Source organism: Armigeres subalbatus, chromosome 3 (genome assembly GCF_024139115.2).
Source record: "Armigeres subalbatus isolate Guangzhou_Male chromosome 3, GZ_Asu_2, whole genome shotgun sequence".
Taxonomy (NCBI): Eukaryota; Metazoa; Arthropoda; class Insecta; order Diptera; family Culicidae; genus Armigeres; species Armigeres subalbatus.
In genome coordinates, this window is record NC_085141.1 from 265,806,589 (window position 1) to 265,828,033 (window position 21,445).

General features: G+C 42.3%; 1 pseudogene; it reads left to right on the top strand.

Annotated features, from left to right (window-relative positions):
• Window positions 1–18,257: 18,257 nt before the first annotated feature.
• The window catches only part of LOC134222447 (uncharacterized), a 29,867-nt pseudogene continuing 26,679 nt past the window's right edge, over window positions 18,258–21,445 (top strand).

Here is a 21,445-nt window from a genome sequence, read left to right on the forward strand (position 1 = left end):
GGAGGAGGGCCGTGTTCTGCGTACCTTTGCCTATCCTCTCTGCTTCCGCTACACGCCTGATGTAATCGACCTGTTTTGTCTTGCTACACGAACAGCTCGCCGGAGCACCAGCAGGCTCTGCTTAAGCTCCTTGTTGGTGTTCTGCCTGCCGCTTACGAACTCGATGATCTCATCGAGTTGCTCAGCCACCACCCGTATCCCGGGTAGTGGCTCGTCAGGCGATGCAGGCAGGGCTACTCCCCACCACCGCTGGAGACTCTTCGGTGCTGCCAATAGCAGCAGCCGTCACTCCACTGCCCCCTCTTTAATAGGGGACCTCGCTTAGGCCCTTTTGGCAAGGGGTCCGTCACCTCCAACTCCAAAGATAGGTTTCGTTCAGTACTCATTTCTTATGGGTCCCCCTTGCGGCTGCCGCCGAATCCTACTGGAGTAGTCGCCTTTAGTGATCCCATGGTTATCTATGCCTGCCTTGCGGCACGCAGGAGGCCATGCGAGGTTGACACTTGCGTGTTCAGAGCCAGATCGGCGCAAGTCAGGAAAGGGCATCTGAGCCTACTCCCACCCAGTAGGCAAAACTGGATGGCAGGATTGGGCAGCGTGCTACAAGGCCCGCCACGGTTTTATGGGACGGAAGACAGCCTGGCCATTAGCCCACTCTCGCCGTTTCAGGTCAGTGTCACCCGACCCTACTAAGAGAGTAGAATGTCAGACTGCCAGCCCTCACTTCACAATATAACAATATCCAAATACAAGAAACCAGTACACACGCAACCAGTATGCCATAATCAGGGTCTTACTGATATCAACCCCTGATGTGCCAGTGGCACTCTATGGGCTTGTGCTTTTGAAGCGGCACACAGTCGCTTTGATAGAATCTGCTTACGGGCACTTGTGGTTTTTTGGGAGGGATTTTAGCAGAGCCCACTGCTAAATCCCACCACGCCCTAGGCAGTTCTCCCTGACTCACAGACAGCTGGGGAGGGGTCGTCAAGCCCTTGGACATGGTCCCTGCTGCCCCCTACGAGGAACATCTGAATGGCGCTGAGAGTACAGGCAGTGAAAGTCAAGGCAGCGGAGGAGAGGAAGCCAACCAGCCCCCACCTTGAGGGAAGGATGCCATTCAACAGCTAAAGACCAATAAAGCAGCTGGTAAGGATGGTATCGGAGCTGAGCTCATCAAGATGGCCCCGGAAAAGCTGGCCACTTGCCTGCACAAACTGATAGTCAGAATCTGGGAAACCGAACAGCTACCGGAGGAGTGGAAGGAAGGGGTTATATGCCCCATCTACAAGAAAGGCGACAAACTGGAGTGTGAGAACTTTCGAGCGATCACCATCCTTAATGCCACCTACAAAGTGATATCCCAGATCATCTTCCGTCGTCTGTCACCATTAGTGAACGAGTTCGTGGGAAGTTATCAAGCCGGCTTCGTTGACGGCCGCTCGACAACAGACCAGATCTTTACTGTACGGCAAATCCTTCAAAAATGCCGTGAATACCAGGTCCCAACGCACCATCTGTTCGTTGATTTCAAGGCGGCATACGACAGTATAGACCGCGTAGAGCTATGGAAAATTATGGACGAGAACAGCTTCCCTGGGAAGCTTACCAGACTGATCAAAGCAACGGTGGATGGTGTGCAAAACTGTGTGAAGATTTCGGGCGAACACTCCAGTTCGTTCGAATCGCACCGTGATGGACTTTCGTGCCTGTTGTTCAACATTGCGCTAGAAGGTGTCATGCGGAGAGCCGGGTGTAACAGCCGAAATTTACGATTTTCAACAGATCCAGTCAATTTATTTGCTTCGTGGATGACATGGACCTTGTCGGCCGAACATTTGCAAGGTGGCAGAACTGTACACCCGCCTGAAACGTGAAGCAACAAAGAAGTTGGACTAGTGGTGAATGCGTCAAAGACAAAGTACATGCTTGTAGAGCGGAACCGAGCGCAGAAAAGGGCCCGCCTGGGAAGCAGTGTTACGATAGACGGGGATACCTTCGAGGTGGTCGAAGAATTCGTCTACCTCGGATCCTTGCTATCGGCTGACAACAACGTTAGTCGTGAAATACAAAGGCGCATCATCTGTGGAAGTCGGGCCTACTACGGGCTCCAGAAAAAACTGCGGTCGAAAAAGATTCGCCGCCGCACCAAATGTGTCATGTATACGACGCTTATAAGACCGGTTGTCCTCTACGGACATGAAACATGGACAATGCTCGAGGAGGACTTGCAAGCACTCGGGTATTCGAGAGATGGGTGCTTAGGACCATCTTTGGCGGTGTGCAAAGAAGACGGTGTGTGGCGGCGAATAATGAACGCTGAGCTCGCCCTACGGCGAACCCAGTATCCAGAAGGTAGCTAAAGCCGGAAGGGTACGATGGGCAGGACATGTTGCAAGAATGCCGGACAGCAACCCTGCAAAGATGGTGTTCGCTTCCGATCCGGCAGGTACGAGACGGAGTGGAGCGCAGCGAGCGAGATGGGCAGACCAGGTGCAAAACGACTTGGCGAGCGTGGGGCGTATCCGAGGATGGAGAGATGCGGCCTCGAACCGTGCATTGTGGCGTCAAATTGTTGATTCAGTGTTATCTGTTTAGATGTTAACTAAATAAATGAATGAATAAGAGATAATGCGACTCGATATAATCGGCAAAGACCTAGGCGACGAATACAGGATCACGATTGGAAGCTTGGAACATGGAACTGCAAGTCGCTAGGTTTCGCAGGTTCCGACAGGATGATCTACGATGAATTACATCCTCGCAACTTCGACGTCGTGGCGCTGCAGGAGATCTGCTGGACATGACAGAAAGTGTGGAAAAGCGGGCATCGAGCGGCTACCTTCTACCAAAGCTGTGGCACCACCAACGAGCTGGGAATCGACTTCATAGTGCTGGGTAAGATGCGCCATCGTGTGATTGGGTGGCAGCCAATCAACGCAAGGATGTGCAAGCTGAGGATTAAAGGCCGTTTATTTAACTATAGCATCATCAACGTGCACTGCCCACACGAAGGGAGACCCGACGACGAGAAAGAAGCGTTCTACGCACAGCTGGAGCAGACATACGATGGATGCCCACTGCAGGACGTCAAAATTGTCATCGGTGACATGAACGCACAGGTAGGAAGAGAGGAAATGTATAGACCGGTCATCGGACCGGATAGTTTGCACACCGTAGTCCGAAGCACCTTCTTTCCCCGCAAAAATATCCACAAGGCCACATGGATATCACCTAACCAAGAAACGGAAAACCAAATCGGCCACGTTCTAATCGACGGTAAATTCTTCTCCGACATCACGAACGTTCGCACTTACCGCAGTGCGAATATTGAATCCGACCACTACCTCGTTGCAGTATGCCTGCGCTCAAAACTCTCGACGGTGTAAAACACGCGTCGAAGTCGGACGCCGCGGCGTAACATTGGGCGGCTACAAGACGGTAGACTAGCCCAAGAATACGCGCAGCAGCTGGAAGTAGGAATGGGCGATACCGATACGATATATCGGGAATCGATATTTTCGCTCCGATTAATCGATATTTCGTATCGATTTTTTTAAGTTCGATATTTGACTGTATCGATTTTTTTTTAGCGGATATCGGATTTCGATTTTTTGAATTCCAAAAATATAGCACATTAGGCACAATCTGTTAAAAACTGCGAAACAGCGAAACTTTGATGTGCGATTCGATGACCTGAAATAAAAAATCTAAACTATCCCCGTTTTTTTTTTTTTTTTTTTTTATTTATTTATTTATTACTTGTCTTCGAACTAATCGTACAGACAGATACTACTAACTAATTATACTACTTTTAAACACACACTTGGTCATATTATAGTTAAAATAAACATACACTTCATTAAAACGTCGACAACAAATATCAAACGGGTTATTTTGTCCAAAAACGGTGCGGTGTGCTGGAAGACGTAGGAAATCTGTATGGCGGGTTGATCTCGCTGGAACGTTGATGTTGACATTACTCAGCAGCGTCGGACAGTCAATGTTATGAGACAGGATATCGAACACGAACAACCGTTGAAGAAGGATTCTCCTGCTAGCCAGAGATGACAGATGAATTAATCCACAGCGATGCTCATATTGTGGAAGGCGGACGGGGTCATTCCACGGGAGTCGACGAAGCGCAAATCGAATGAAATTTCGTTCTGCACTACATGATATGGAGCCCACACGAGGACAGCGTATTCCAGTGTGCTGCGGACCAGAGCACAGTAGAAAGTTTTCAAGCAGTATATATCTTCAAACTCTTGAGCGTTTCGTTTTATAAATCCAAGCATTGCATACGCCTTGGCGGTTGTTGTAGTTATGTGCAAATTGAAGTTGAGCCTAGAATCTAGCTGGACGCCAAGATCCTTGACGGTGCTGACTCTTGTGATACTGGCGGCAGACATATTATAATCGAAGACAGACGGACTTCTCGATCTACTGAACGATATCACATTGCAATTTTTAACGTTGATTTCCATTCCATTTAGCGTGCACCAGTTTACCAATGCGTCGACGTCAGCTTGGAGAGCACAGCATTCTACCAACAACTCGAAAGAATTTCAAGTCATCAGCGAACATCGCTTTCGGGGATTTAATTGTGGTGCAAAGATCATTTACAAAAAGCACAAATATGAGTGGACCTAGGTGACTTCCTTGTGGAACGCCGGAAGAGATAGCGAAGGAATCCGAGCAGGTTCCGTGAATGCGCACGTACGCTTTACGCTCAATTAGGTAGGAATATATCCAACGAGTCAGCCAGGTGGGTAGGCCCATTCTGTCCAATTTATCAACAGCCAATAAATGCGGCACTCGATCAAACGCTTTGGTGAAGTTGCTCGTGCTTTCAATTTTTCGGACGTGTCGATATATCGGAATATTGATGTTTCAACGCCGATATTTTTCGGCATCGATTTTTCGACAATAAAAACATCGATTCGGCAGTATCGATATTTTTCCGAAAAACGCCCATTCCTAGCTGGAAGTGGCACTCCCAACGGAAGAGCAGCTAGGCGCAGCGTCTCTTGAAGATGGCTGGAGAGATATTCGATCCGCCATTGGTAGCACCGCAACCGCTGCACTTGGCACGGTGCCCCCGGATCAGAGAAACGACTGGTATGACGGCGAATGTGAGCAGTTAGTAGAAAGAAGAATGCAGCATGGGCGAGATTGCTGCAACACCGCACGAGGGCGAAAGAGGCACGATATAATCAGGCGCGGAACAGACAAAACTCGATTTTCCGGAGGAAAAAGCGCCAGCAGGAAGATCGAGACCGTGAAGAGACGGGCCAACTGTACCGCGCTAATAACACATGAAAGTTCTATGAGAAGGTAAAACGTTCACGTAAGGGCCACGTGCCACAGCCTGATATGTGTAAGGACATAAACGGGAACCTTCTTACGAACGAGCGTGAGGTGATCCAAAGGTGGCGGCAGCACTACGAAGAACACCTGAATGGCGATGTGGCAGACGAAGATGGCGGTATGGTGATGGACCTGAAAGAACGCGAGCAGGACATAATTTTGCCGGCTCTGGATCTCCAGGAAATCCAGGAGGAGATTGGCCGGCTGAAAAACAACAAAGCCCCTGGGGTTGACCAACTACCAGGAGAGCTATTTAAACACGGTGGTGAGGCACTGGCTAGAGCGCTGCACTGGGTCATTACCAAGATTTGGGAGGAGAAAGTTTTGCCGCAAGAGTGGACATGTAGCGCAATCACATTGCTGAACGCTGCCTACAAGGTACTCTCCCAAATTTTATGCCGTCGACTAGCACCAATTGCAAGGGAGTTCGTGGGGCAGTATCAGGCGCGTTTTATGGGCGAACGCTCCACCACGGACCAGGTGTTCGCCATTCGCCAAGTACTGCAGAAGTGCCGCGAATGCAACGTGACCACACATCATCTATTCATCGACCAATTGATCGAGACCAGCTATGTCAACTAATGCACGAACACGGTTTTCCGAACAAACTGACACGGTTGATCAAAGCGACGATGGATCGGGTGATGTGCGTAGTTCGAGTTTCAGGGGCATTCTCGAGACCCTTCGAAACCCGCAGAGGGTTACGGCAAGGTGATGGTCTCTCGTGTCTGCTGTTTAACATCGCTTTGGAAGGGGTAATACGAAGAGCAGGGATTAACACGAGTGGTACAATTTTCAATAAGTCCGTCCAGCTATTTGGCTTCGCCGACGACATAGATATTATGGCTCGTAACTTGGAGAGTAACTTGGAGAAGATGGAGGAAGCCTACATCAGACTGAAGAGGGAAGCTAAGCGGATCGGACTAGTCATCAACACGTCGAAGACGAAGTACATGATAGGAAGAGGTTCAAGAGAAGACAATGTGAGCCATCCACCGCGAGTTTGCATCGGTGGTGACGAAATCGAGATGGTAGACGAATTTGTGTACTTGGGCTCACTGGTGACTGCCGAAAATGATACCAGCAGAGAAATTCGGAGACGCATAGTGGCTGGAAATCGTACGTACTTTGGACTCCGCAAGTCATCTAGCACAAATGTCGAAAGATAGAATGGCAGATATTTTATTATTCAGAGAACAGGATAGATGCCGGAGATAGATGAAAATTTCTAAAAAAAACTGTAACAAACGCATAAAATAAAGACAAAAAAAACATTGAGGAAAGGCTTGAATTACATGAAAAAATTATTTTTTACCATTTTAGATTCGTTTAAATATTGGTTCTCTATACAGAAAAACTACAAATGTGTATATTTCTAATTTTGAGGGTTAATTACTATGATTGATTTATTGCTGAGTTATAAATTGATTTTTCATACCGAATATTAGAGAAGAAATCAATAAAAATCACTTTTTTCAAAAAATCGCCGATGAAATATTTTAAAACACCCCGTGCCTTATTTCAAATGACCTTGCCTAATTTTCTGTGAAAAAATCTTAAGGGTTGTGTGCAAGACACGACCGCCCGACGTAAACTACGTAAAACAGTTTGATGAAATGAAGAATCTAGTGCCATTGCAAGAATACATATTTGCAGCAGCTCTCTACAATACGCGCTCGTTATTTTGCTACGAACGGCAACGTAATTCTGCTACGACGTCGTACTTTGAACAAATTCGTCTCGCCTCAATCTTCCTATGTTTAAAATGGTGTCCATGAGAAGAATCGATTAATTCCCAATAATGCATATTTCGAATCACTAACGACCACGACCCACGCCATAGGCTGGAATAACAAAAACCAAATAAAGAGTCTTGAAAGAATTAAACTTGACTGCCACTGAAGCCATAAATACATCATGCGAATACATGTTGTAGCATCTCCTCCGACGCGCTCGTGATTCTGCTACGGACGCCAGGCAACTTTATGGCGTCTCCAAGCGGTAACCACTTTGAAAAAGTTCGCCTCCCCTCAATCTTCCCTTGAATAGGTGAGCCCTGAGAAGAACGATTTTTCCAATATCCCATATGTATTTGGAATAAATTTGCTCACAACTCCACCGATGTCGTAAAATCTCGATTAATCGATTGGTAACTAATCGATTACTCTATTCTTGACGATTATTAAGTCGATTCATTGTTGAGTAGTAATCGAATCAAAATTAATCGATTATCTCGATAGATCGATTATTTGAAGTAATCGAAATCTAATGTTGTCGTAAAATCCCGATTAATCGATTACTCTCGATTCTTGTCGATTATTGAATCGATTAATCGTTGAAGTAGTCGATTTAAAATTAATCGATTATCACAACAAATATTGATTAATCGAAGTAATCGATTAATTTGCGACATCTCTACCGATGCTGGTACCGCTCTCGCGATATTTCAAATTAAATGCCACGCGCGCGCAGAGCATTTTCTTACAATCAATAAAGATGGCTCATTAGTCCCTTGTTTGTTTTCCGGTATGACTGCAAATATTGTGTAACCTCACACACTCACCAAAGGGCGTGGCTACAGGTTCAACTTTATTGATTCAAAAGCAACTCTTCCGCGCGCGCATCTTCGTTCAAGGCTCCTACCGTTCGCGGAGCTCCTACCGGAAATTTTATTCCCGGCGATGGTGTGGATCGCGCGGTCGTCGTCATTAACATTAGCAGCGCTCAGTTTAAATTTTGACGGAGGAATGACGGCTTTGGCAGGTTTTGTTCTATTATTGTCAGGGGCTTTTGTTGACCAAATTTTGAAATTTGGCCACAATATTCTTTGATATGCTATGGTATGATATGATATTTGATATGAAGTACTAACGATCGGCTACCATCAATGAAAGTGGCTCTTGGGAGCGTCCACAAATTACGTAACTGGGGGTTGGGCGAAGTGTGACGACGCATACATAAATTTTAGATGCTTCATACAAAAGTGGGACAATGGGGGAGGCGGGTTTGAAAATGCCAATTTTTGCGTTACGTAATTAAAGGATCTTCCTTAAGGTGACTCGAGGACAACCGTTTATTTTCCTATCTTTTGTCTCTTTCTAACATTGTCACCTCGTAATTTGGAGTGGCGTATTTCGGTTTCAGTTGTTTGATGTAACTGTAAATGTATCAATGATGGTGCGAGTAAGCACGCGCCAGTGATACTTTTTCAAAATCATATTTGTTGTCAAGGATGTTATCGATCATTTGTAATTTGGATTCGATCATTTAGTGGTTGTCAATAACTCATACCAAAGCAAAATTTCAAATGTGTTGTATGTGGACTTCAGTGCAAGGCGTTTCAACAAATCTACCAATAGTTCAGAGAATTCAACTAATATCGAGTTATAGCCCTAGTGGCAGTACTAACTAAATTATTGATTTTTGTTAATATCTTGGCTGTGCATATCAGCATATTTTCAAATGGACAAATTGATATGAAATTTGAAAAGAATCCACGTGTCTTGGAGGACTCGAACCTCACCTCCTACTCTCTAATAGGCGTGATAACCCCTACTACAGACCACTTAAAGGTCACGTTTGCGGAAAAGCCATCAGAATCCGAGTACCAACCTCCACCGCGAGTTAGCTCTCTTTTTCGTTAGATATCTTTCGTTCTTTGATTTGTCCAATCTCCATTTGCTGTTGTATATCCACAGCCAAGCGAGTGCATTGTTTATTAAACGAGAGGATCGCATCCAACAACGGACTGGGCAGGACGTATAAATGCAATTCAATCGACTTGCTGTGCCAAAGGCTTACGGCTAAAGCATTTGATGAGTTGATTGCCTTTACGTAATAGCGTCGCGTGTACTCAGACGACTAATGGTGAGAAGCGACACTTGATTACAATTAATTGCATATTATTCGCTGGCCGTACGAAAACCATTTTTGTTAAATATCTTGGCTGTGCATATGCACAGCATATTTTGAAATGGACAAATTGATAGAAATTTGAAAAGAATCCACGTGTCTTGGAGGACTCGAACCTCAACCTCCTACTCTCTAGATAGGCGTAATGCCTACACAAGACCACTAAAGGTCACGTTTGCGGAAAAGCCATCAAGTCAGTACCAACCTCCACCGCAGTTTGCTCTCTTTTGCAAATTGAATATCTTTCGGATCTTGTTTGTCAATCTCCATTTGCTTTACTGTTGTATATCCACAGCCAAGCAGTGCATTGTTATTAAACAGAGAGGATCCTCCATGCCCCAGCAACGGACTGGGCGGGACGGTATAGAATGCAATTCAATCGCACTCTAACCGTACCAAGGCTTGCTTGGCTAAAGCATTTGATGGTTGATTGCCTTTACGTAGAAGCGACGTGGATTTGCAGTACAATCAACGTCAACGGACAACATGAATGCGATATCTCAACAAAAATGTTCATGCAGCCGAGTTGCCGAATTATGCAATTAATTTAAATTATTGAATTTATTATCATTGTCAAAGTTTCTGAAACTAGCTATAACTCCGTTACTAGTGGAATTCAAACAACGAACCATTTCAGAGTTGTAGAAAACCTTCGCACTAGAAGTCCACCCTAACTACATTTGACTGCTTCTGTAACCCATACAATTTTTTCAGTCATAATGCGAATCAATTGTTTGATGTCTCCTTCATACTTGCTTGAGATTCAACTACCGACGTTAGCTTTGCGCTTTGAATAAAGTTCATCTCGGAACCGATTTCTTTTCATCATGGAAAATACAAAATTAGAGTTTCGCGGAAAATTTCATGTTCCGACAACATCCAAATCGTTACGCCACATTAGAAATTGCGTAATCTTCCAGTTCGAATTTTCCAGTTCCTAACGGTTGCACTTTAGGAAAATTATTTCAACTAACCTTCCTCCCAATATAATGATGGTCCTGAAAGAACCGATTAATTGCCACTTATCTGCCTTTACCAGCAGCCGGGCTGCGCGACCGCCATCCGATTGCCAGATCCGCCGAAGATGGGACACGGATGAAAATGATGTGCTGCCGCTTCACGACCGCCACCACCACCGACCGAAAAATTTCTCCGCACCATCACACCGCTGGGACAGCCGTTGTCACTGGGACCGCTTCTGGACGCCCTGGTCCGCTCGCCGTGACATCCAGAATGAAAATGGCGCGCGCACGCGAAACACGGGCTTATTATCACAGGGAAAACGAAGCAGTGGTCAAAAGGCCCGTACCTTATGCAATCTGATGTCCGTGTTGAGTTATGAACGGAATTGAATTTTCACCCGGTTTGGAAAGAAATAACATTTTCAATAGTTTAACGTTGATAATCAATAGTATCAATAGAATTGGCAAATTGCTGGAGAGTTTCTGAATCGATTGATAAGCAAATGTCGAAAATCCATCAAAGATAAAGACGCTATTAGCGTTTGAAATCTATCCTAATTTCGTGACGTTCTCGAATTTGGAAATTTCGGTTTTACACCTGTATCTGAGTCTTCCCTTAGACGTAGTTTACGTCAAAAAATCAGAGGTACATGAAACTTCGATGATAATCCATTTTTTTACACCGTGTGACACTCGAACCATGGACCTTGAGATTCGCATCCTACTATTATAATCATCACACCATCAATTCTATTTGGAGGTTCTACCTACAAGTGTACTACATAAAAAAACTCAGTCATTTGTAACTTTATTTTGGGGAACATGCAAGGGACTGTTGAAATAAAATGTTGCTCAGTGGAGCTCAAAGTGTTTTGCAACATATCCGAAACATTGTTGTAACAGTAATGAACCGAAGTGCTATGATTTGTGCAACTTCTGTGTTTTGTTTCTAATATGAAACATATCTCGGGCAGAAGCCATGAACAGAATAACAAAACATGTTATGGACTTGATTGATATAAGAGATAAAATAAAAGGCAACAATATAAAAAATTTGCACCGAAATATCATGATATGATGTGGATAAGAACTAACAAATGACATGGATATTGATCACTTATAAATAGCATAATTTGATCTCCTCATTATTGAACCGATAATCAATCAAGAAGTCAGAAGGGAGGCAGACTCCCCTAGATCGGAATAAAAACATTGTGCAAACGCATGCGGCCCTCGTAGCCTTTTGCTGCTGCCCGCATATTTCAGAATATACACTACATGGCCCATTGAAAAACATTATATCCAGAAAAAGCTTGCATAGTGCCCAGCTTATCGTTGTACTCGGGGCATATGTCAAGTTCACAACATTATGATGTTTAAGAAACATATAAACCAAGAATCATCATGATTAAACAAATTTCTAACTTCATGCATGTTATGTAGACTAAAGGCAACATACTTTGATCGCATTTTGGCTTTAATTGAGCTTATGTTGAACATCAGATGAAAAAAATGTTGTCACTGCATCTTAATATGAATTCTTTCTTTCTTCAAAATAGTTTAAGTTGTGGCAAAATTCGATTGGAAATTGCTTGATTTATAACTTCAGAAAATACGTCATGTTAACGTACATCACGCTATGAAAAATATTATATTAATATGCTGCGATGAGTTGAGATGATGAAGAAAAGTTTTTCCGGAAAATTCAATTACTTGGAAATCATGGAAACGCAGTAAACAGTCCAGAATTCAGAAATACTCAGATTTTCTATCCAACACTGCTGGTAAGTGGTTATAGTTCGACTGAAATCTTTGTTCTTGTTTCCTGGATTTGTTAGTTTAAGATATTCAAACGAATTTGCATGTGCAGAGTTCGACGTTTTGTCCCGTTTTTGAGTGTTTTTCCTGATAAGCATTGCCCTTGAAAAGGACCACTAAACGAGCCGACAAGTCGAGACAATATAATCCCGTTTGAATATCTCAGATCGAAAAGGTCAGAAAATAAAAACTGCTGTTAAGTTCACCTGGCTTCAAAAACACGTTTCAAACCTTTCAAGACCGTTATAAAACTCAAAATGTTACTTGTGCAGCTCAAACTCTTAGAATCGGTCGACAGATGTTCATTTGGTAAAGTAGTTCTGCCAACTAAACCGAAAAGATGTTGTTGAAAATTTTTTCACGCCAAGTCCGCTATCGCAAAAGTGTGAAAAAATATGAACTAAAAGTCAGCTACGGCAATAGAATGTGTAGAATTTTTCAAACATATTCATAAAGGAAAAAAAAAGTTTAAACATGAAATAGATACAGTATTGACCCGATTTTATCAAACTTTGTAAATAATACTGCTAACAAAAGTGATTTTCATGAAATAACTTTCACCACCGAGTTATGTCCATGTATTAGTATTTTGCATTTTCAAGCCATAAACTGATTCATATTTGAAGCAAATGAAAAAAATGAAAATATAAAATTTTCCGATTTCGTCACATTTCCTATTTTATCACCCCAAAATTCACCAGGGGAGTGATAAGATCGGGATATTACTGTATAATGATTACTTTGTATTATGCTTAAAAATTAAATTCGAAATGAAAAACAAATATTGCAAATATACTGCGGCCCGCTTCAACAGTTATTGCTGTGTGGCCCTTGATAGTGAGCAGCCTGTGGACCACTGTTAGTGGATCTGGAACTGAATATTTTCGATGACTTACTCACTTGTGCGGCATCTCCGGCGGACAATAATTGGACCACGATACTTCCCGGTTCACCAGTGAAATCGAAGGTCGATATATTTTTGTTTTTTTATTTCTCTGAAATTTTGCATATACAATCTTTGTGATCAAAAACATAATTTGCATCATTGGTTTGCCATTTCGACTCTAGCCTAACTTTTAATAAGGGCCTAAGCAAAAACACATTGAACACTTGAAAAAAAATAATAACTTGAAAACGGCTTGTCCGATCGTTTTGATTTCTTCGGCAAAGTTTTGGGTAATCATTATATTTTTTAAATAAGTAATTTTTTTCAAATCTTAATTTTATGTAGATTCATCCGAGGAATAATTTCACGAAAAGCCTATTCTTCTCTCATGTGTTATTTCTAGACTAGCATTTGAAAAGGGCGTAACAGCCAAAATTTATTCCTTCTGATCCCTCGTCTACATATACACCCAGTTTTTTTTACGCGGTTGAAATTCATTAATTTCACGGTTAATCTGAACTTTCACAGTTTTTTAATACCCCCTGAATTTTCTTTGATTTTGTGAATTTTTTGTGGGGTTAGCTCATTGTTTCATTGCCGCTGAAGGTTTTAAACGACTAAAACCAAACCGTGTAAAAACCCAGATCAATCCACCTAGCGTTGGTGGTGCCTTCCTCGCGCATTAAAAAAATAAGAAAAACACATGAGAGAGGTCGAAATAGCACTTTAGGAGGATTGATTTTACTTTTTCCATCAATTCATATGCATTTGCGTCATTTGAACGCATTGCTGCAATCTTTGAAAAAATTTTTTTTCGTTTTGAAATTTTTTCCCAAGGGACCTGGTAGAAAACAATTTTCAATAACTTTGGAACGCAATGACCGATCGGCCAATTTTATATAGGAAACAACTAGACCGCAATCCGTCGATTGCAATCTGTTGCGAGTAAATCGAATAATGCTAATACCAAAAGTGTGTCTCACATTTTGTACACACACACACTACATACACATACAGACATCACCTCAATTCGTCGAGATGATTTGGTATATAACACTATGGGTCTCGAGCCTTCTATCAAAAGTTCGATTTTGGAGTGATCCTATGGCCTTTACGTATACTTTGTATACGAGAAAGGCAAAACCTGGTGTATAGCTATATATGTAGACGAAAATAGGAAGGAATAAATTTTGGCTGTTACGCCCTTTTCAAATGTTGGTCTAGATTTGATCATATCCGTGTCCATGCGAATTAAAAACAATAGCAAATTATCCTACGGATAATATTTATTCATTCGGATTAGTATTTTTTTTTTCAGTCGGCACTCGTCACTGTCGCCAACATGCACATCCATTCGATGTCAAGAAACACTATAGGGATTCTAACGGCGCCGGTGATGAGTAACCGTGATGGGAGAAATCCTTCAGTCACCTGACCCATGTGATGCGATGCATCGGCGTCGTCAGTGGGGTTGCTTCGACTGCATGGCGCGAAGAGTCGAATATACTGTGACTGAGAACAAAGAGTTACCACGACGACGTGAGTAAACGGAACTGCGTCGAAGAAAGGTGAGGGTAGGTATAAAGTTTGGGGTTCTTTTCATCACAAAATGGAAAATAAGTGAGTGTGTGCACTTCCCGGAAGGTTCTATTTATTTCAATTTAGTGAACAGCTATACTGTTAGCAATGTGGAATCCGCTTTTGGATGACAGTGTGCTGATTATGTTTCGGTGGCAGTATGTCGTTCTGATTTGCAACGACAGTGCAAGCGAAGAAAATTAGAAGTGAAGAAGGATTATTTTTAACAGAAATGTTGTTTAAATTACAGGATAATGACAAATATTGGTTGGCATTATCTGTCGATAAAAATTATACATAGGAAAACAGCTCCAAATAAGAGGGTAACAGAAACATCATAGAAGTCCCCTACGTATTACCCGTATCGTCGAAGTTCATAAGATATTACATTATGATCTACATTCAATTGATCACAAAGAAAGTGGGATATATTATCCAAAAGAGCTCACTATTTACCGAGGCCTTAAAAGATAAAACTTCAATTTCTCAAAAACCAGTTCAAACTGGGCCAATCAGCCACCACACTTCTGAACGATGGCATCTGGCGCAATTTTCTGTCGTGACTTTAAATTCTACCTCCGCCGAACTGCTGGCAGTCGCTGTTGTTGTTATCGATAACGAACATCAAGTCGGAGAACATCCTAACTGTTGCTGGCAATGAGGAAACAAATGGGTGAACTAACTCAAGTTCCGCGTTTGAACCGAAAAGAAGCTGATAGACAACAAGTGGCTATCGCACGACGCTTTAGGTATTAGTTTGAGCTCAGACGGAATCGAAGGTTCCTTCTTCTCTTCTCATTGGCATTACATCCTCCACTGGGAACATTGCCGCCATTTGGTTCGTACATGAGGCTAACATGATGATACTTTTATCCCAGGAAATCAACACTCAGGAAAATCGACACATACTGTATGGCAAAATCCATTATTGATGCATATCATGCGTCGGCTCATACTTATTGCATACAAATTCACATGGATTTTATTACCCACATGGATAGTATGTGTGGACACTTATGCAATGTGTTCGCATGGAATATATGTGTCATAAATGGAATCCATTTCGATACCCCACATTGCAAAATCCATGTGTGAACTCATGAATATAATGCGAGTTTTTGTAGTGAAGAAAATTTCCAACTCGAAAATTTCCTCGACCAGACCGAGTATCGATCCCAACCACCTTTAGCATGATCTTGCTTTGTAACCGCGCATCTTACCGCACGGTTGTGGAAGGCCCCGGAATTGGGGAATTGTAATTTGCTTTGAATGCCGTCTATCGTCAATAAACTTTCACCGACAAGGCGATGAGTGTTGATTACATTCAATGTTGATGATGATGAGCAATAATTCAAATGTCGATTGCTTCATCTGGCAAACCCAAATGCATCCCAAATTATGCACCGATGGGAATAATTGTCCCATAAATGATCTCGAAGTTTGCCAATTGCAAATGATGATGGGGTTGTGACTTACTGTAAAGTTCCGTCCTAATTACCCTATCGATAATGGTCGGTATCTTGTTGGAAAGCTTTAGCAAGTCATCGTTTTTTTCTCACCAATTGAACAACTGTTCTGAGATGGTGAACACGGATGCTTCATCATTTCGGAAGAAAGACCTGAAGGATTTCAAATGTAGGTTGAAATTGTTTTAAAGCGTTTTCGATAGATGATTGGCTGGAATGCTCGAACTGCTGCAGATTAGAAAAGACTATATGGATGCAAATCGTGCATATCAAATTTTTCAATGATGCTCTAATCAGAGAGGACAAATTGATTGGTCAACTCAGATCACTTAATCTGTTCTTGATTGCTATGACTGAAATTATTCAACATAGTGTTGCATTAGGAGTTGAGAGATTTTGAATAAGAGGTGCCACATGTCCGCTTTTTTATCACAGTAACCGAATTTTCACATCTACTTGAAAACAGGCAAAACAAAACAATAAATTTGACATTGAAAGTACCGATTAAATACTTTATGCGAAAAACGAATTACTATGGTTGAATCGGCTCCACCCCATTATCCCGAATTCCATGTCATTACCACTACCACGTATGGACAGTACCTTGAAAGTCATTACTCCAGTCGAGATCCATTACGAAAGGCCAGAATACATTTCGAATAAAGTTTTCCATAATTATTTATAAACACAGATACCGATGAATCGTAAAATGACAATCTTTAAAAGAATTATAGCATAAAGAAGTATATACTACTTAGACTTAGAGAAAAGCAATGAATAGAGTAAGTGAGGAGATAACGCCTTTTTTCAATTAACATAAGGCGAACTATGGAAATAATGTCTTCTTTAAATGAACGCCTACGATTTAAGGATAACAGATGAGGTAATGCCTTCTTTAACCTTTTGTCTGTGCTCTGGGTTCAATAGACCCGCCATTTTGAAGAGCTGCATTTTTACCCTTCCAAGTGTCTATAATTTCACTTTGTATGCATTACGCAGGTTACGCATTAATCTATCAAGAAATCTCGTGAATTATTAAATAAAATGATGGTATTTTAGACAAATTCACTTTGACATTGAAAATATAATTATAACAAATGATATGACATGGAATTATGCTATTTTTCTGATTTGTTTCAAAGAAACTGATTTTAATTGAGGAACATATAGAAGCATGTACAAAAATCTTCTCAGAAAACCAAACGTAAAATTGAAAGGGTTTCAAAATTTCTTCAGTGGAAGCTAGATAAGCAAATAGAATGTTTTGAGACACTAATAGACCACTTGTATGTCATGTATTAGTGCGTATGTGTAAATTCTGAAATTTACTACCATAGAAATCTCCTCATTTTAAATTATTGCAAGTTTAGTTTTACCAAATTAAGCATCCATAAGGCAAAATATATGTTATTATTGAACGCTATTGAATTTCGCTCAGATCAATGACTGATTTAGTTAGTTCTGGATTAATTAATATCGAGATCTCTGGAAATTACGAGTACAATATATGCAACCAGCGTTACGATAGATACTAACCGTATCAATAGTTATTCAATCCGACGAGCGCCTGATAGGCAGCGTGAAGTACAATCGTTATCATTCGTTGAGTTGTCACTCAACCCATGACATCCGCCTTTGGGTAGGCAATTATTTCTCGCTCGTTTCATCTCGTTTAAATACTGAGTCTGGAAAAATTCTTATAACTAAGGAAGGGTCAAATCTCACTGTGTGGATTAATCTGGTTTTTTAATTCAGGTTTTCAATGTTTGAGTTTAGTAAAACTCGCCGAAATATGTCCCCTAGGTGCAAAAATGATCATAGATGGGCGGGTACCTCGCAGGGAAGGGTTTTTGTGAATAAGGGTACAAAAACACAGATTTTTCATGCTTAATCTAAAATTGGCCAAACAATAAACAAAATTATAGCAATTTCAATTTGGGGTCAATATGTCTCCAGAGCACAATCAACGTAAGCTTTTTGAGCACAGACAGAAGGTTAAATAAACGTGCCTGCCCGATATAAAGCAGAAAAAATGCCTGCCCTAAATGAACGTGTTTGCCCAGTTAAGGTGAACAGAGTAGATGATGCCTTAATGAACACATTTGCCCGGTATAAATCACACATACCCAACAAACAATTCAAGCTGAAAAAGCTAGTTTTCTAGCTGAATAAGCGCTTCACCAGATTTAAATGCTTGTGGCTGGCCCTAAACAAGACCATCAAAGAGAGCAAGACAGGTTCGACAGACTGTGCCAACACCAACCCATGGCGAGGGTATCGGTAGAGGAGCTAATGACGGTGGCAAACATCCTCGACCCGAGTAAAGCACCTGGTCCGGACGGGATCCCGAACAGGGCGTTGAACAGGCATAAACAGACAAATCTGGATATGTTCAGGCCAGCCACACAGAGGTGCCTGAACGAGCGGACATTCCCGGATATGGACAGCTCCTGGTCCAGTTCGAAACCTGACAGCCACCCTCAGCGTACAGACCAATCTGTCTAATATACACTATACGGCAGGTGTCCGCAGGCATTAATCCTAGGTCCATTGCTGTGTAACGAATGGCTGAAAGGCGCAAGTGCATCGAAAATCCGTTATCGTAGTAGCCTGAGTAGACCGTAGCGTGCGAATGCACCGGCTTCGGGTCGTCGGTCGTTTCCACCGGGAATCTTTGGCAGTCGTGCTGTCACCCGTTGAGGCGAGTCGTCGGTTAAGGAGAGCTTCCATCGGAGAAGATAATTCACCACCGGGACTATCACAGTAGTCCAAGGGGACCTGGTAACAACGGTTGAGCAAGATCAGAATGAGTACATGGGAAATCGGTTAATCAGGGTGAGAGACCAGTTGAGTAGATCGTGGCGCGCGAATGCACCGGCTTTGAGTCGTCGGGGCACCATTGAACCGGAAGTTATCTCCACCATAAACCTTTGATCTGACCTCGACACTAGCCGACACTAGACCTTAGCTGATCTATGGATATGCCAGGTGAAAGTGTAATGATGATAATGTAATAGCCTTCGACGGATGATGGTCGTCGTTATCGGCTTTGAATAGCTTGCGAGAACTAATTGGCTAAAACACTTAGGTGGTGCCGAATTGCACAAGGAAAATATATAGAGCTTAAGACCTCCAAGCTTTTGTGTGCTTACTGACAAAAATAACGGAGCCTCAATGCTTGAAAGCGTACAAACTATGAAGCCAAAGGGCTCAAGTTAACAGAACCTCGAAGGAGCTACCGTGAAGCGTGTCGTTTTAAATACATTAGTGCTACCTGTCCCTCAGAAGATAGGGGAATTATGGTTTGGGACCAGGGTGGGCTTCGTGGGTATGGCCAGTCACGGCTGGAGGATTCCCACACTCCAGCACACTTCCGTGCGGTAGGTTGGCTATTGCACGTGTGCTGAGTCAGTTTATAAAACATTCCATTATTGTAAAAAAACATGCCCAACCAACTAATAATTAGAAATTATTGGTAACGAAATAGTTTTCGACGTTCTGAAACTTGATCATCTGAGTCTCTCCGAAGGACTACCCCATTTTCGAGACACATACCTAGGATGGGTCTGGGTCATTTACATAAAGTCATTTGGCATAACGCATCATTTAAGGTCGTTTGGCATAAAGGACATTTGGCATAATGGTCATTGGCATAACGGACATTTGGCATAATTTTGAACTGTGAAAGGAAAGGGATATTTCGTATATCTTTAGCGTAGATGAAGTAGGTCGAGGCTGTTTTCTGATAAATTTGGACTGATGGTAGACATTTTCCGGAAGAATGAAATAACAAAACGAGATTTGCTTCCGAGGGAGGGATCCTCCATCATTGACTTATTCCGGCCACATGCCTACTTTTAAAGTAGGGATTACATCCACCGTTGCTTCAATCCGGGCATGCGCCTTAAGACAGGATCCAATCCACCATTGCCTCAATCCGGAAAAGCGCTTAACTTTAAAGATGCAAACAATACACTTGCGTAGACGAGTTACAAAACCAATCAAGTCACATATGAGTTACTGCACAAATCAATCTGAATTATGCTACTCGGAGAAGAGATCCATCTACCATTGATTTATTCCCGGTAAGCGCCTTTATAAAGAAGGAGTCACATCCACCATTTGCAATAATCCGGACAGAGCCTAATTTAGAAGGGATCACATCTACCATTGTCACAATTCGCCCACACCTACTTTTAAAGAAGGATTACATCGACCATTGCCATAATCCGTGCAAGCGCCTATTTTAAAGAAGGGATCACATCCGCCTCAATCCGGGCATGCGCCTTCTTTAAAGAGGAATCACATCCACCATTGTTATAATCCAGGCAAGCGTTTCTTTTGAAGAAGGATCGCATCCACCATGGCCTTAATACGAGCGCTACTTTTAAGATGGTTCATCCACCATTGTCTCAATCCGGACAAGTGCCTTCTTTTAAGAAGGAATCACATACACCATTGCCATAATCCGGCAAGCGCCACTTAAGAAGGGATCACACCCTCCATTGCCACAATCCATAAGCGCCTTCTTTCAAGAAGGGATCGCATCCACCATGATCTTAATCCGGGCTGGCGCCTACTTTTAAAGAGATCATATCCTCCATTGCCATAATCCGGCAAGCACCTACTTTTAAGGATCACATCCTTCATTGCCATAATACGCCACACGCCCACTTTTAAAGAAGGTATCATATCCTCCATTGCCATAGCCGGCCACATGCCTATTTCTAAAGAAAGATTACATCCACCATTGCTCTAATCCGCGCATGCGCCTACTTTTGCATTGCATTGCAAATGTATTCTTTCCACGAGAGGATAATGTCTTTTAATATTATATCGATGGGTGTTATATTTACTATTCGGGGTGTTTCCCGCACCACTTAGTCACCATTCAGCGAACGCAAAGAAAAGTTATGCCAGTGTCCGTTATGCCAAAAGACTCTTCTTTTAACGCTGGTCATAATTATACCAAATGTCCGTTATGCCAAATGGCCTTTATGCCATGACCTTATGCCAAATGGCGTTATGCCAAATGATTTTATGCCAAATAGCCGCCCCCAGGATAAGGATATTAGTCGGCTGCGGCTCGATTGACGAGCAACTCGTCTCGATGCACGCATATTTATATGAAGACGTCATGAAATCTGAGCAGTTTTGACAAATCGAAAAAGGCCGGATATCCTCCAATTGATTGTACCCTGTTTGGCAGATGGCGTTTGATAATGTCCTTTGGCATAATTCGTTTGGCACAAATCGTTGGCATAACTGTCTTGGCATAATGGATCATTGCATAATTGTTATTAAGGCTTTTGATTGATGAATAACATTCAACCATTTAGCTTCGTTGATTCTACGAAACATTAGACACATGATTGTACGACGCGGCAAAAGAAAATACAGAAGGTTCATTAAAACAGAAATATTTGCTCATGCGTTCAAAAATATTTTTTAAA